This window comes from Haemaphysalis longicornis, unplaced genomic scaffold, assembly GCF_048455015.1.
Source record: "Haemaphysalis longicornis isolate Haplotype H1 unplaced genomic scaffold, Haemaphysalis longicornis Haplotype H1 scaffold_8, whole genome shotgun sequence".
NCBI classification, from domain to species: domain Eukaryota; kingdom Metazoa; phylum Arthropoda; class Arachnida; order Ixodida; family Ixodidae; genus Haemaphysalis; species Haemaphysalis longicornis.
In genome coordinates this window covers 123,409,402-123,422,859 of record NW_027526445.1, presented here as the reverse complement: position 1 = coordinate 123,422,859, position 13,458 = coordinate 123,409,402, and positions in this window count along the sequence as shown.

Here is a 13,458-nt window from a genome sequence, read left to right as displayed (position 1 = left end):
CTGGTTCCAGGAAAGCCCTTTGAGAATAAGCTGGAAGTTTATTGATGGAAAAAATGACAATAAACGTGGAGCAGATTCTAAAAGGTGATCTGTCCACGTACTAATTGCTTACGAAAAAAATGTTTTTGAACCCTAAATACGACTTTCCGTGAAAAGTAATTATAGAAATTGTGCATAAGGAAATAAACTTCCCTAATTGCGAAGAAAAATTACTTTCTTTTAATTTCGCCTTACCCTGTGCCCTTGAAATCCTACTATGGTGGCTTTCCTAGAATTGGTGGCAGACAATGTTATGGCTCGTTGATAAAAAATATTCGTCGTCCTAAGCCTTTGCATATAATGTTAGCGGACTTAGCCATTTCTACGGTGACCGTTGGTGGAGCCACCCTTGGTGAGAGGACTGTGGACTTCTTGCAATGCTTCCTCTTCATCTGTACATTATCATCATCCTTAGCTGGCGGGTCAGTACTTCGTCCTCATCCCTGTAGATTCCCATCATCATGGTGTGTGTCCGCTGGTTTGTCGTTCGAGCTTCCGAATAAACGGCCGCCCTTAAATCGTCCTCTCGCATGAAACTTTTTCTATCAATATATGCGAAGAGAGAGGAAGAATTTTTGGAAGAATTTTTCTTGCATCAATAAACGTACGATTAAGAATCTTCTCTTTGAATTTTATTTGTTGCTGGTAGTAGCTGCAAGCACGTCGGTGTAATAATGCTGTTTTCAGAATGTGGCATCATAACGAAGTATGTGTAAGTGTTTAGGTGAGGTTCTGTTTAATGAGGCCATAAAGACAGAGCACAAGTATGTTTTATTCGAAAGATTTGGTGTTTTATAGCACCCTCAATGCTATTCCGGCCGCAGACGACGGTTTATTCACTGTAAAATAAAAATTTAAACCAAACGTTTTATTCTAAGCCTGCAGCGCGTCTTTGCCCCAACGCTTCTGCCAACCACAACACGTACCTTGCTTACCGTCCGCCTTCCTAGATGTCACAACAATACCGCTCAAGGACCGAGTCTGGGCTCGTCTTTTATTTTTTTCGACAGAACTAGTACCTGGCTTATTGCTACAGCTGAAACTAATCATTTTGTGAAACATTGGGTATGACTACAGGGAGAGCTAAGTCACTAAGTTGCAGTGTCGCTTATGCCAGTTGGCCAGCGTCGTGTCAGACAAGCCCAAAGTGCCCGACGACTGTGCAGCATCGGACGTGTCGGCTCGTAACTTCCATCTTTTACCCGTCATTCTTGCTTCTGCAGAGGTAATGTGCACTAAGTGTAAGCCCAAATAGCTCTTTCTGCAAGCTTATAATCTCCGGGTGATTTGCACTGGATTCTGCCTGGCACAGCCAATCGCAACAAACTGCAATGAAGTGCCAGTTCAGTGCGTAAGAGGAGCTGGTGAGTCGCATGGTTATTCCGTTTTCCACATTACACTGCTTACTTGAGTGTGCGCTAAAGTAGCATCAGGGTTATTTTAACGACGCAATTTTTCAAACGAAATAAACTTGCGTTTTCTCTTCATGGCCCTTTAAAACGGGAGGTATCAACACCGGCCATCAGGTCGGCAATCGGAATGGCGATGCTAAACTGGCAACCGCGCAGTTTCTGTGAGGAAATTTCTGATAGTTCTACGAAGAATAATGCTTAGCCATTCAAATAAAGTGCAGTGATTTTACTTAAATACGCAAAGAGGACCTACGTTGCTGCTAGAAACCGAATCCTCAAAGTTGCGCGCTAAGATTTTTTATACATCCTGGCTTGATCGGGAGGTGTGTAAAGGGGCATAAAACTATTATAGGGGTTCATTGCCTCGTTCAAATGTGTTTGCCCTAGCATTTCCAAAAAACGCCTTATATTATTGACGCATACCGGCGACACCGATTCCTCGACCTTGCCTCTCTAAAACGATTCTGTCCTCTAGATTATTTTTAACCCAACTGTGTATTTCAATTCCATTTACGAAGACATGTGTTGGGCGAAAATATGCACTGAAATTCTCTCGGCACATCGCCCAGACAAAATGTAAGTGGATTTCTAGTATATTTGGTGTAAAACGTCAGTGTTACTGTGCTCGACTGTCAATGTTCGTATGCACGCCATTGCTTTTCATTTATGTACGCTTGCATATCGTCACAAACTAATAAAAAACACCAAAAACACATAATAAATGCCACCCAGCCCGATTCATTCACGTTCAGTGATAATGAGAATGATGGTCATTACGCGATGCCTTGTCCCTTGGTAGGGGGCAGCGGGTGGACAAAATACCTTCTGGCGGACACCGTTGTTGTGTCCCAGCCGGTAATAGAGAAAATCAGAAAGACAACAGGGGCGCATAGAAACATAAAAATCCGCGGATCGCCCACACTGGTGGCTATGAACGAAAAGGGAAGCTGTACATTGTGCTTGTGCTCTTACGTCATTACGTGCATTGTTTTTACAGTGTAGGTAGATTTACTCATCAGAAACGTCGCGCAGAAGGGTCGAAACTGTGAGACCCACCTCGATCATCACGTTTTACATTTTCGGTTTGCACAGCAAAGACGCTCGTGCTGGCCGGCGTGATGTTCAGATGGCCTGAGCTCCAAGAGCAGAGGACAAGAGACGCGGGTGGACTGGGGCTTCCTCGCCGCCTGCTGATCACTGGCCAAGCGAGCACAGTGCGCGGAGGTCAGGGTAACTCGTCCCCATCCGTTTCCAAGGCCCCGCCGGCGAGGTGCGCGGAAGACGGCGTTGTCTGTTGTAAGATAAAAATCCGCGGTGTGTTCTTCTGGGAAGCAGCAGTAGGAGCAGCTGGCCCCCAAAAAATCGGGAAGAGAGGCAAAAAAAGCTTCACTTAAAAATATTGGCTGAAAATTACGATAATCCATCATGCGACATTTCAGCGTCACTGCTTAGCTATTTCGACTTCGCAAAATATTTTGCGGCAAAGCATTCCAGACAGACATATATGTATGAGCGGCGACAGTAAGCCTCTGCGTGGGCGGCGCGAACTGCAGTCTTCTCGGCGACAGCGCATAGCTGCTGCTTCGGCGGCGCTGAGCCTCTGCTCGGGCAGCAAGCACATCGTCTCAGCAAGTGATCCCGTAATCGGCGAACGCACTACGGCGCTCACTACTCGCCGCCGTGGAGCAGGTCACATGTGGCAATGCGCTTTCCTTCTCACGCTTTTTCCGTACTCTCTCCTCCGATTTTTCCCTCTCTCTCTTTCCTAGGTGTCCTCCTTGTTCTATCGGTTACGTCGAGGGGCGACGGCAAGGGACGCCGCGAAACCACAGGAGGCGCTCTATAAAAGTTATTGAACAGGCTGACCAAATCCCCTTTCCTTACCTCTTTGCTCTATAGTAAATGTTTGTTCATCAAGAGGAGATCCACTCATGAACACATGCGCATCACAACAGTCCCTCTGTGATCCGCCCCCCAGCCACTCGCTGTTTGGTGGCCGTAACCGCGGAGCCATCTGCCGTAAGGTGTCTGAACATCCCACCTCCTTCATTCACGCTGTGATAGTCACCCCTTTTTCGAGCGTGCGGAAAGCGAGTGCCTGCGGGAGCGTGGCGCCATCCACCGAAGCGGGCCGGAGATCCAAGGATGGGGCTCTCGGGTCTCAGCCTCCGCTCAGACTAAACTGTCCGAGCACTTCATTTTTAGTAAGCAATACAGCAGCAATATGCGCATCGCTTCATTTCAAGTGAGCAGTAGCATACATAGCATCATGCATGCACATTACAGCTGTTAAGTGCAAATAAATATGGGAGCACTTTATAAGCTTCTCTCGTAAAACGTTGTCCGTCGTAACTTTTCTTGTTTAGGGAAAGCGCACTGTGCTTTTTTCCCAAGCACACTGAATACTCATTCGTTGTAACTGTGGAAAATTAGCGAGACCTGCAAAACCACGCCGCATGCACTGCGGGCGCACAATCACGCGCATCGCGAGCTGCGCGAATAAGTTACCTTTGTAGGGAACAACAACCCACGCGCTTTTCACGTCCGTGCAGGATGGCTTCAGTAGCTCCGCAACGGCAAACAGCAGGGCCGTAATGTGCTGGCAGGTCTCGCTGAGACTGTAAGAAAGTGTTTCTGTTGACATGTGGCTTACTGCACTACCGATACAGTCTCTAGCAAGACAGGCGTCTTAAGGAAAAGCGCTTGTTTGACAAGTTATCTACGCAGCACGTGGACTTCGCGATGAAATGAAATGTCACGCACAGGACCGCTGCATAAACAACGGTGCGGTAGCAACCGCGCTGCTGCACCTTTCGGGTGCTACGTATATTTGACTGCTTTCTAGCGCTCGCTGTTCGCTTGCTATGTTTTCTACGCAAAAAACGTTACTAGATCTGGTAAACACAGCATAAATCTTACCCTGCCGTGCAGCTGCGGAATGCGTGGACCACGTGCAGAGGGTCCTCGGAGAACATGACCAGTTGTCTGTAGTAGTCTGTAGTAGTTGGCCTTCATTGAAGGCACACAGGTGCTTCGGGCATAAACTCCGTTGTCGACGCGCAGCCACTACACGTTGCGAATGAACTTTTCTTGAACAAAGTTTCATCCACGCCGCAACTGCCTTTCGCATGACGAACCTGCTTGCGTGAGTTCGTAGTGCCGCTCTAACTCTCCAGCGGCGATGGCTGGTAGATCTTTAAAATCTGTCTGCTACCCCGGTTCGGCCAAACAGCTCAAAAACGGCCGACAAGTCGGCACTACGGCAGCCATAAAAAAATTTCGGCTGGCAGTGCTACGAAAACCATGTGCGCCGGCTGGGACGGATTCCTCAAGTGTGCGGGGCAGGCCTCAGAACAGAAGGGGGTGTGTTCTTCTATAATCCCCCAAATGTGGTTCGGGCGGCCACCGCTAGACGGCTAGGCTACTGGAAAAAGGTCCATTCACACCCCATAACAAGTGCCTAACGTCCTCTGTCTTTTTTAGATCTACGAGACTGACGAACGACGTTCTACTTTGAGAGGACTGAACTACGACAAACTGCCGAACCACGCCAAAAGCGTTGCAAGCGTAACGAGCATACCATTTTATTGAAGTCATTTGTTTACAGTGTGACGGTCGGGATTCTTAACGTGACCCTGGGTCCACAGTGGGCATGAGGAGACGGAGGCATAGACACAGGGAAGATTTTACATATTTAATCGGATCAACTGGGCCGACCGCGCTTACGCCTAGGCGTCGGTGGGCTGCTTCGGCGTGATGCGGCACGGGCAGTGATTTCCCTACACCCCCCCCCCCCCCTAGGGGGTGTGTAGACCCACCCTAGTTTTTCTGGACACCCCCCCCCCCCCCCTTGAATCCCCAAATTTCACTCTTGTCAGTCCTTGTATGGACCTTTTTCAGTATCGATCTGCGCATGCGCGGGCTGCCCGTCTGCTATTCTTGGCAGTAGCCTCGGGCAAAATAAACAAAAGTGCGCCCCCCGAGCTTGCTGTTAGCGTTGCACGTATTTATTTCCTGTTTTTCGACAGCTCGTGGCAAGTTCGTATGTGCACACAAAAAAGGGCAAAGTGGTTTGAGGCTGACCACGCTGCGAGCACGCTTTCGATATTCCAAGATTTTTTTCAGCGTCTTTATTTGGCCTAGTACCATGTGCCCGGTCTTCAATTGCTTTTGTTTTCATGGACCCTGGATGATTAGCGCTGCTTTCACGCTGCGTCAAGTAAGACGTGTGCAAGTTTAATTATAAGAACTGCAAATAAATAACATATCGATTCGTCAGAGGCCACTGGTACAGAGCAAGAACAAGCCCGTGAGGAGGTACGAGCAAAGCATATATCGACAAGCACTCACCCAAAATTACTTCGCCTGAGGCCGCCTTTGACTTGAACTAAGTGCAGTAAACACACATATAATTTACTTTCTTCATTGATTCGATGCCGTTCTTTGTTTACAACCGTAATCTTTGCAGAAGCTCTTTCAGCATGTACATTTAAAATGGGCAATTTGGCGAGGCGAAGCGCTAGGGAAGCTAATCCTGGCGTTTTAATAAATCGGGAGCGTACAATCGGTGCCTGATTTATAAGTGCTGGATAATTCGTGTACTACCTAAAGATTGTTTCAAGGACTCAAATTTCGTCACTGGCCCTTTTAACAAGTTCGAAAATGTCCTTATACGTTGAAAAATGGCGAGAAATTTAAAAAAAACTGAATACAGACCTTTCATGGTAAAAAATGAATTTCTATAAATTTGTTTTTTTTTTCTTAGATTGAATACAAAGCACCGCCTCTCAGGTGTATATATATATATATAGAAAATGAAAAACGTACGTCACGGGGACGAGCGTTTGGTTAACAGACGTCTATTATTTAACTAGCGGGATAAAAAAAACTGCTTTTCTAGTTTATGCCCCCCCCCCCCCCCCCCAGAGCCATTGAGACACCCCCCCCCTTGATTCGATGCCTGGGAAAACCCCTGGGCATGGGCTTGTAGGAAAGGCCTGATGTCCGCCGCGGTCACGCCGCGGTGGCTCGGATCGAACGAAGGGGCCGCTGACTCCGTCTCGTACGATGGCTGGACGTCGGTTGGCTTAAGTGTGGGCGGGTGGTCAGGCGTCGCACTCGAGCGACGGCTAGACTCCGGCTCCCCTGCCTTCTGCCTACCGCTTCTTGCGTCTCGTCTCGTCCGCTCACCAGGTCGCTCTCCCGTCAGACGTCGCACCCGAGCGGCAACTAGACTCCGGGGCCTGAATCCCCCTGTCTTCGGCCTAACGCATCTCACGACTCGTCTCGTCTAGTGTCACTATATACGTTATTTAGTGACTCTAGTCTCGTCCGCCACCGGATCGCTGTCCCTCGACCTGACTGCCTGAATATGACTGCCTGGATTTGAACTGATCTCGGCCTCCGGTCGGCCTCCTCTTTTAATACCTTTCGTCGTTCTTCCACTCCTCCCACGCCGTCAATGACCGCTGTCCCCTCATGTCCGGCGGAGGCATAATGAGCCACTTAGGTTGTCACAAAAGGGGTTGAGTTCTTCTTATCGCGCGGGGTTGGGGGGGGGGGGGGGGGGAGGTTGGGGGTTGAGAGGCGTCTCTAAGACGGTACCAAGGTTCCCTATTCAAGATGGGTCATTGGCGTTTCTAAAGGCACTCACCTCTCCGTAAAAGGGTTGAGAGTTGGGCTAGTTGGTAATGATGCATCTCGAAAAACAAACTGCGCGCAAATTAACGGGAACAAGAACACATGAAGACGGCACAAGCGCAGACTCGCAACTAGTTTATTATTGCACAATTCAAAGCTTTAAATGCCCAAGCGCCCAATCGCCACGCCCCCAATGCGTCACATGTTTCTCGGCGCACTCAGCCGAAAATACAAAAGCCGTAACAACAAAACCACAAAACAAACTTTCAGGCGCACGAATGGCGAAAAATCAGCAAAGACAACCGTATCATACATGGATTAAGACCTCCCTCCCACCCCCATCACGCATGCCCAGAAGAGGCACCGAAATAGCGCTCAATATGCATCTAAATATGTGACATCTCGATTAAGCAGGGCGATAGAGGGTTGACTGATGCAATCGGAACCAGCTTTTATGATGTGGCTGGCTTCTACAATTTCTCGCGTTTGTTGGTTATGTCGGAAAAGGATGGCTGTGCGCTCAAACATTGCCGCGCATGCAGACCTGATTGTGTCCCTGTGTTTGAGCGAACAGCCATCCTTTTCCATCCTTTGAGGCGCCATTCGTGCGCCTCAAAGTTCGTTTTGTGCTTTTGTTGTTACGGTTTTTGTATTTCCGGCTGAGTGCGCCGAGAACTGTGACGCATTGGGGGCGTGGCGATTGGGCACTTGGGCATTTAAAGCTTTGAATTGTGCAATAATAAACTAGTTGCGATTCTGCCCTTGTGCCGTCTTCATGCGTTCTTGTCGCGCAGTTTGTTTTTCGAGACTCACCTCTCCGCCGCTTCTCGAAATTCTCATTACTGGCCCAGTGACGCCATCCCCGTGCGGCGCGCTCGACCGTTTTAAGTGCGAATGCACTTCTTAAGCGAGGCTGAATCGTCCGCCGCCGTCGTCCGCATAGCAACAGCTGCGGGTGCGCGCGCTCCTCGTCTTCCTCCTCGTCTTCCCTAGCAACGGGGGGAGATGGGCGCGCGCTACTCTCCTCCTCCTCTCTCCGCTCAGTGACTGCGGGTGTTGGGCGCCTCCTCTCCACTTCGGGCGGGAGAGCTCTCGCTCGCGTAGCGGGCGCTCCGCATTCCGACGCGTGAGGGCGCTCGTGTAGCCCTCGCCGTAACGGCGGGCGCTACTCTCCTCCTCCTCTCTCCGCTCAGTGACTGCGGGTGTTGGGCGCCTCCTCTCCACTCCAAGATCACGATATCCACCGTAATCGCGCAATCAACAACCGTGCATTCGCACTTACACACTCTCCCCCTCGGGGAAGTGCGAGGGAATTTTTTTCGGAAGGGTCCCGTCGCCGATCCTTAGCAGTTCAATGCTCATACACGGCCCTGTACAAGATTAGAACCAGCGATAGTCTCTTTTAGCGCCGGTTCCCGGGATTGGTTGTGCTGCCGGATGACACCGTACCAGTATGGCACCATGGACAGTTTCTTGAGGCCAACCACCCGCCGAAATCTTTTCGGTGAACACGAGCCATCACAACAGCATAAGATCCCCAGACGCTTACCTTAGGGGGAGGCCGTGGTTAGGGGCTGGAAAGAAGGAGGAGAGAGGTATATCTCAAGGACGATATTTACACAGCATGCAAATTTAAAGCGAGCTGGGCCGTTTATGGGATTTTACCAGGTAGATAAACATGCAGGAAAAGGCCTACTCACATGACGGCGGAAAGGAGTTTTGGGGGACCGCAGAGCTCGCCTACGTCGCTAGCAAAGTCAATAAATCCAGGGACTTTCGTTTTTAGTTTTCAGCCCTGTCCCTAGACCGCGCTTGCCCGTGGAGCCGAAAGTGCCGACTTTTAGGTGAAATAATAGGTTCAGGCGTCTCTTTTAGCCCTGACTGGCCGGAGTTTGGCGGCAACCAGCGGGGACGCAACCTGTTTTGGCGCGAAGAAAGACGTGTGGCCGAGCGGTGGCCCCTCTTATTCTGCTCGCTGGCCTCCTGCGGTGCGTCCAATCCTAAATGTTTTGTGGTCTGACATTCAGTTCAGCCACACGGCCTCAGCAAGAAAAGGTTTGAACACAAAGTTTATATAGGCAGGACCATTCGTGACTACCAAAACCGTCGACATGGCTCATATACAGTCAAAGCTCGATATAACGAATCCCGCGGGACCACCCAAAATTATTCGTTATTTTGAAATACAGTAAAGCCCGCTTATATCGAACAGCGCGAGGATTGTAAAATAGTTCGATATAGAAAAGGAAGCCATAAAAACTTACATGAGAGTAACCCTGCCGACGGGAGTCACGAGCTAACGCTGAGCTCTTACCACCCTGCAGTTCACTACGACCCTTCCTCGGCAAGAAAACAATCATTTATTGCGGCGGAAGAACTGCGTGAGTGTAGCTTGCTTCTTGGATAGCAAAGCGTTGCTGGTGACTGCTTGCTGCACGGTATCTAAGCAGCCGAGTGAGAGGCAGCATGAACAAAACAAGTGCAATTATAAGAGTCAGTTTGCCACAAGAGCCTGCCAGAAAGGAGCAGCTCCGCTTCAGGAAAAAAATAGAAATTGTTTACAGTACTTACATCATGTACACCACAAATCACTCATATTTTACTTCTAGACATGGTGCAGTGGAAGCAATCAAATCAATTCTCGTCTTGAAGGAGTAGATTCAAGTGCGTAAGCGGGAACAACACATAGAGATTCTGTCGGGCGTTACCAGCATGTAGCATCCTTCTTTTGCCAATTTTATCGTTTTTCCTGCTTATTTTTATGCCGTTTCTTTTTTTTGTCCGTGGTGTTGTCTTTGTACTTGCCATTCCCACACCCTTTTTTTTTTCATTTTCTCCTCAATTTTCTATCCTTTATTTATACCAGTCTTTTTCTTTCCCTTTCAAGCCCCTTATCCCCATTTCCATGTGTAGCGCAGCCGACCGGACAGTTCTTCTCATTCTTTCCTTCAGTAACCTCCCTACTCTTCCACTGTTTCTTCCTTTCCTTAAACTTGCACACTAGGTCATTTTAGATTCGCTGATAGCATTACAAACTTCCCTAAAGGTCTGGAGGGAAATTTTGATGGGAATTGCTCATAGATTGCCCGTTGCCTTTTCTGTGTGCTTTTTTGCTTGTTCTCACAGCCAAAGAGTAATGTACTATATGTGCTGTACGCATAAAAAGTAATGTAGTGATGTATGTGTACAGGATTTTATTGGGTTCAGCTTGCACAGATACCTTCTCATGTCTCAAACATAACCTGCTGAAGAATGAGATGGCATGGCTGTCAATGTCAAATTTGCCTTTGTTTCGTTGTCGGAATTGCAACACAGAATATGTTCTGTGGTGTTAAATACATGATACATAGTGGCTGATGACATTATCATGCCCTCATTATTTTTGATGAAACTAAGAATGCTGGGGATTTTAACCAGGATCAGCTGATACTTTCATAAACAGCTACAGAATTACTGGCACCCAGCTCTGGTAGTGCAACTTCGTCATCGTTCTTGTTGCTGTGAACACGCTGGATGGAAGCTTGGAAATTTGGCAAGGTCTGCGACGGCATCTCTGCGGTCACCGGTTTGACGGCATAAATAGGAAGGCTGTGCTACGCGTATCGGACTGCGAGACGGATGGTTTATTATTCCTCCTTTGTAAGGGATATATACAGCTGAATAATATCTCCAGGTGGTCCTGGCTGAACCGATACGTGCAGATGTAATTGTCGCAAATAAAAAAATTCAAACTTCCATTTTTGAGGGCTGTCTTAATGACTATATGCAATACATATTAATTCTGAATACTCTACACTAGTGAATGATGATTGTTCCATGCTAAGCAATTTGATTCACCTTCTATAGTTGATATTTGGCAGCTGTTTCAACATAAACCCCTATGATTTAACTGATAAGGCGCAATAGCTCATTTATAGGTACACTTAAATTTATTTACTTGTGGAGGGAGACATATATCCTTGGTCGACTTCGCCTTGCACAAATGCACAACATGCCATCACTACTTGAGAATTCGCATATCTACGTTAGCCCAAGAGGCTTCGAAGGCGATTTCAATAGGAAGACAGATTTCTGGCCAAAGCCGAAGGCATTTCAGGCAAAACCGGGCGCGAACGGCAGCGGGCGTTTCCCTTCATTAGGGAAGACGCAAAGGAAGGACAGAATATTTTTTTAACCCCCAACGAGGTTGGCGCCCAGACATCGGCGTTTAAGGGCTCGCATGAATGAATTTTACCCCTCCGCCTCTTCTGTGCAGGTGCAGACGTGGGCCATATAAGAGTCGAAGTACAAGTAGACGTGAAAAAATATAACTTCGCTGATCTATCGAGCATCGCTAATGTGTCATACATATCCCCATTAGGAGTGCATGTGGGTGCACTATATCTGATTATTAAAAATTTTGCATTGTGTTTTTCAGTGATCGAAGGAGCATGCATCAATCGAAAACTGGTACCTTTCTGCTTCGCCTGGTCATCATCTAGAAAACCATCTTATTGTGCAAATAAAATTATTCTTATTATTACTATTATTTATTTCATTTCTCACTCAAACAAAACAGCGTTTAATGAGAGTATAACAGCACACGTAAGCAAGAACGTAGTTTTAGGCTAGACATCGTAAAATCTTTCGGACGCTTGTTTGTTTTTAATTTACGAATCATGTACTATTATGAGCAATATGAAAGGGAACACAGGAACACGTAGAAAACACCCTCAGACCCAGATATGAGTGATACGCAGCGGCCACCGCCGGAAACAAAGTGGAAAGGGGGACGCTGTTCTAATAACTGTTCCCATTCCCGCCATGCGTCTTATCGGCTGTCCGACGATACCATATTATCGATTAAATGACGTAAGCTGCGGCTTTGTAGAAATGTCAGCGTGGTAGGGGTGCCAACAGTTAGTGGAAGAGCGCCCTCCTTTCCCCCTTAGTTTTTCACAGCGCCGTCCGCGTATCGCTCCGAGTCTGTTTCGAGGCTGTTTGCCACGCGTTCCCGTGTTCCCTTTCATATTGCTCATAATAGTACACTCAAAGGGAGCCGATTTGCTTAGCAATGTCTCACGTAACATGACTGACATGACCAGCTGACGGCGAATTCCAATCGGCAGCAGCCACTCCCAGGCATTTAGGGAATCGTATCTTTGAAGATAGGCGGCGGCGGCGGCTTTATTCTATCGTCGGCATGTGCGGGCTGCAGCAAGGGCGCACGAGGGTAGATAAGATAGTTTCCGCAAGCGTCGAAATTACACACTAGACGACACCATGGTGTGCTAGTGTGAAGCTTTATAAATTACTTCCACATGACTGACGCTCCTCACAAAATACCGGAACGGAATCTCGCGCCTCAGCCCCAATTTGTTTTTGCTTAATATTTCATTTATTTTAGTTCATCAAACATAAATGCGTTGAAAAAACTTATAGAACCACACAATACGTAGTAAATGTACTCCTACGTTTAGTTTATGGGCCTGAATTAGTGCCTGATCTGCAAAAAATTGTTAACGGTATCTTCGACTACTGATCTGGCAACAACAGCGTGGCATCATGGCGGCTTCCGTGTTTAGACACTTTTCAGGGCCAGCTTTACCCGCCTTGCTTGAAAGCGGTACGGAGTCCTCGGCGTCTTCGACATAGCAGAGACAGGCATGGATACAAGTGAATCACAGCGAACCCAGCGAATCGAGTAAGTGCGGGCAGTGAGTGGCGCGGACTTGAAGATCCGTGACACCGCAGCCTGCAGCGCCCAATGTGGCGCTTTCGGCGCAAACGGCATGCAGGCGTGAAGCTTGGGCTCTAGGGCCCTATTCTCGACTGCAAAAATTGCCGGCAATTTGCCGAAAGTCTGTTTTGATTGGCTTTCAATTTTGGTCACGTGCTTCCGGTTGGCAAAGCGGTTGTGTGTGCTGTCGTCATTTTGACGTTTCATGAAGTTTACGGGCACCAGTTCTAATTACTTGACACATCGACAACTTTGGCCTACGTAAAAGTGACGTAATGTTACGTAACAGCTTCAAAATGGCGGCTGTTTTTGTCGCAAGATACAAGCAAAAAAGGCCAAAAATTGCCCCGGATTTCGGTGCTACGAAATCTCCGCGAATTCGCAGCAGGCGCAGTTTCGCATGACGCGCGGTTTAAAGCGTGTTCTCTACCGAAAGAATTAATAGTTTCGACTGTTTCCAAGTCAGCGATCAGGGAGCATACAAATAACGTGCCGTAGTTTGCTTTTATGTTTGGCAATAAGATAAAAATTATTTGTTTGACGTAACCGCAACATAAGAGGGCAGTACAATTCTCCCCATCACAAAGAGGACCCAATGCATGGTATTTGTCCACGCACCTCCTAGTAAGCTGCTAGGTCACATGATTT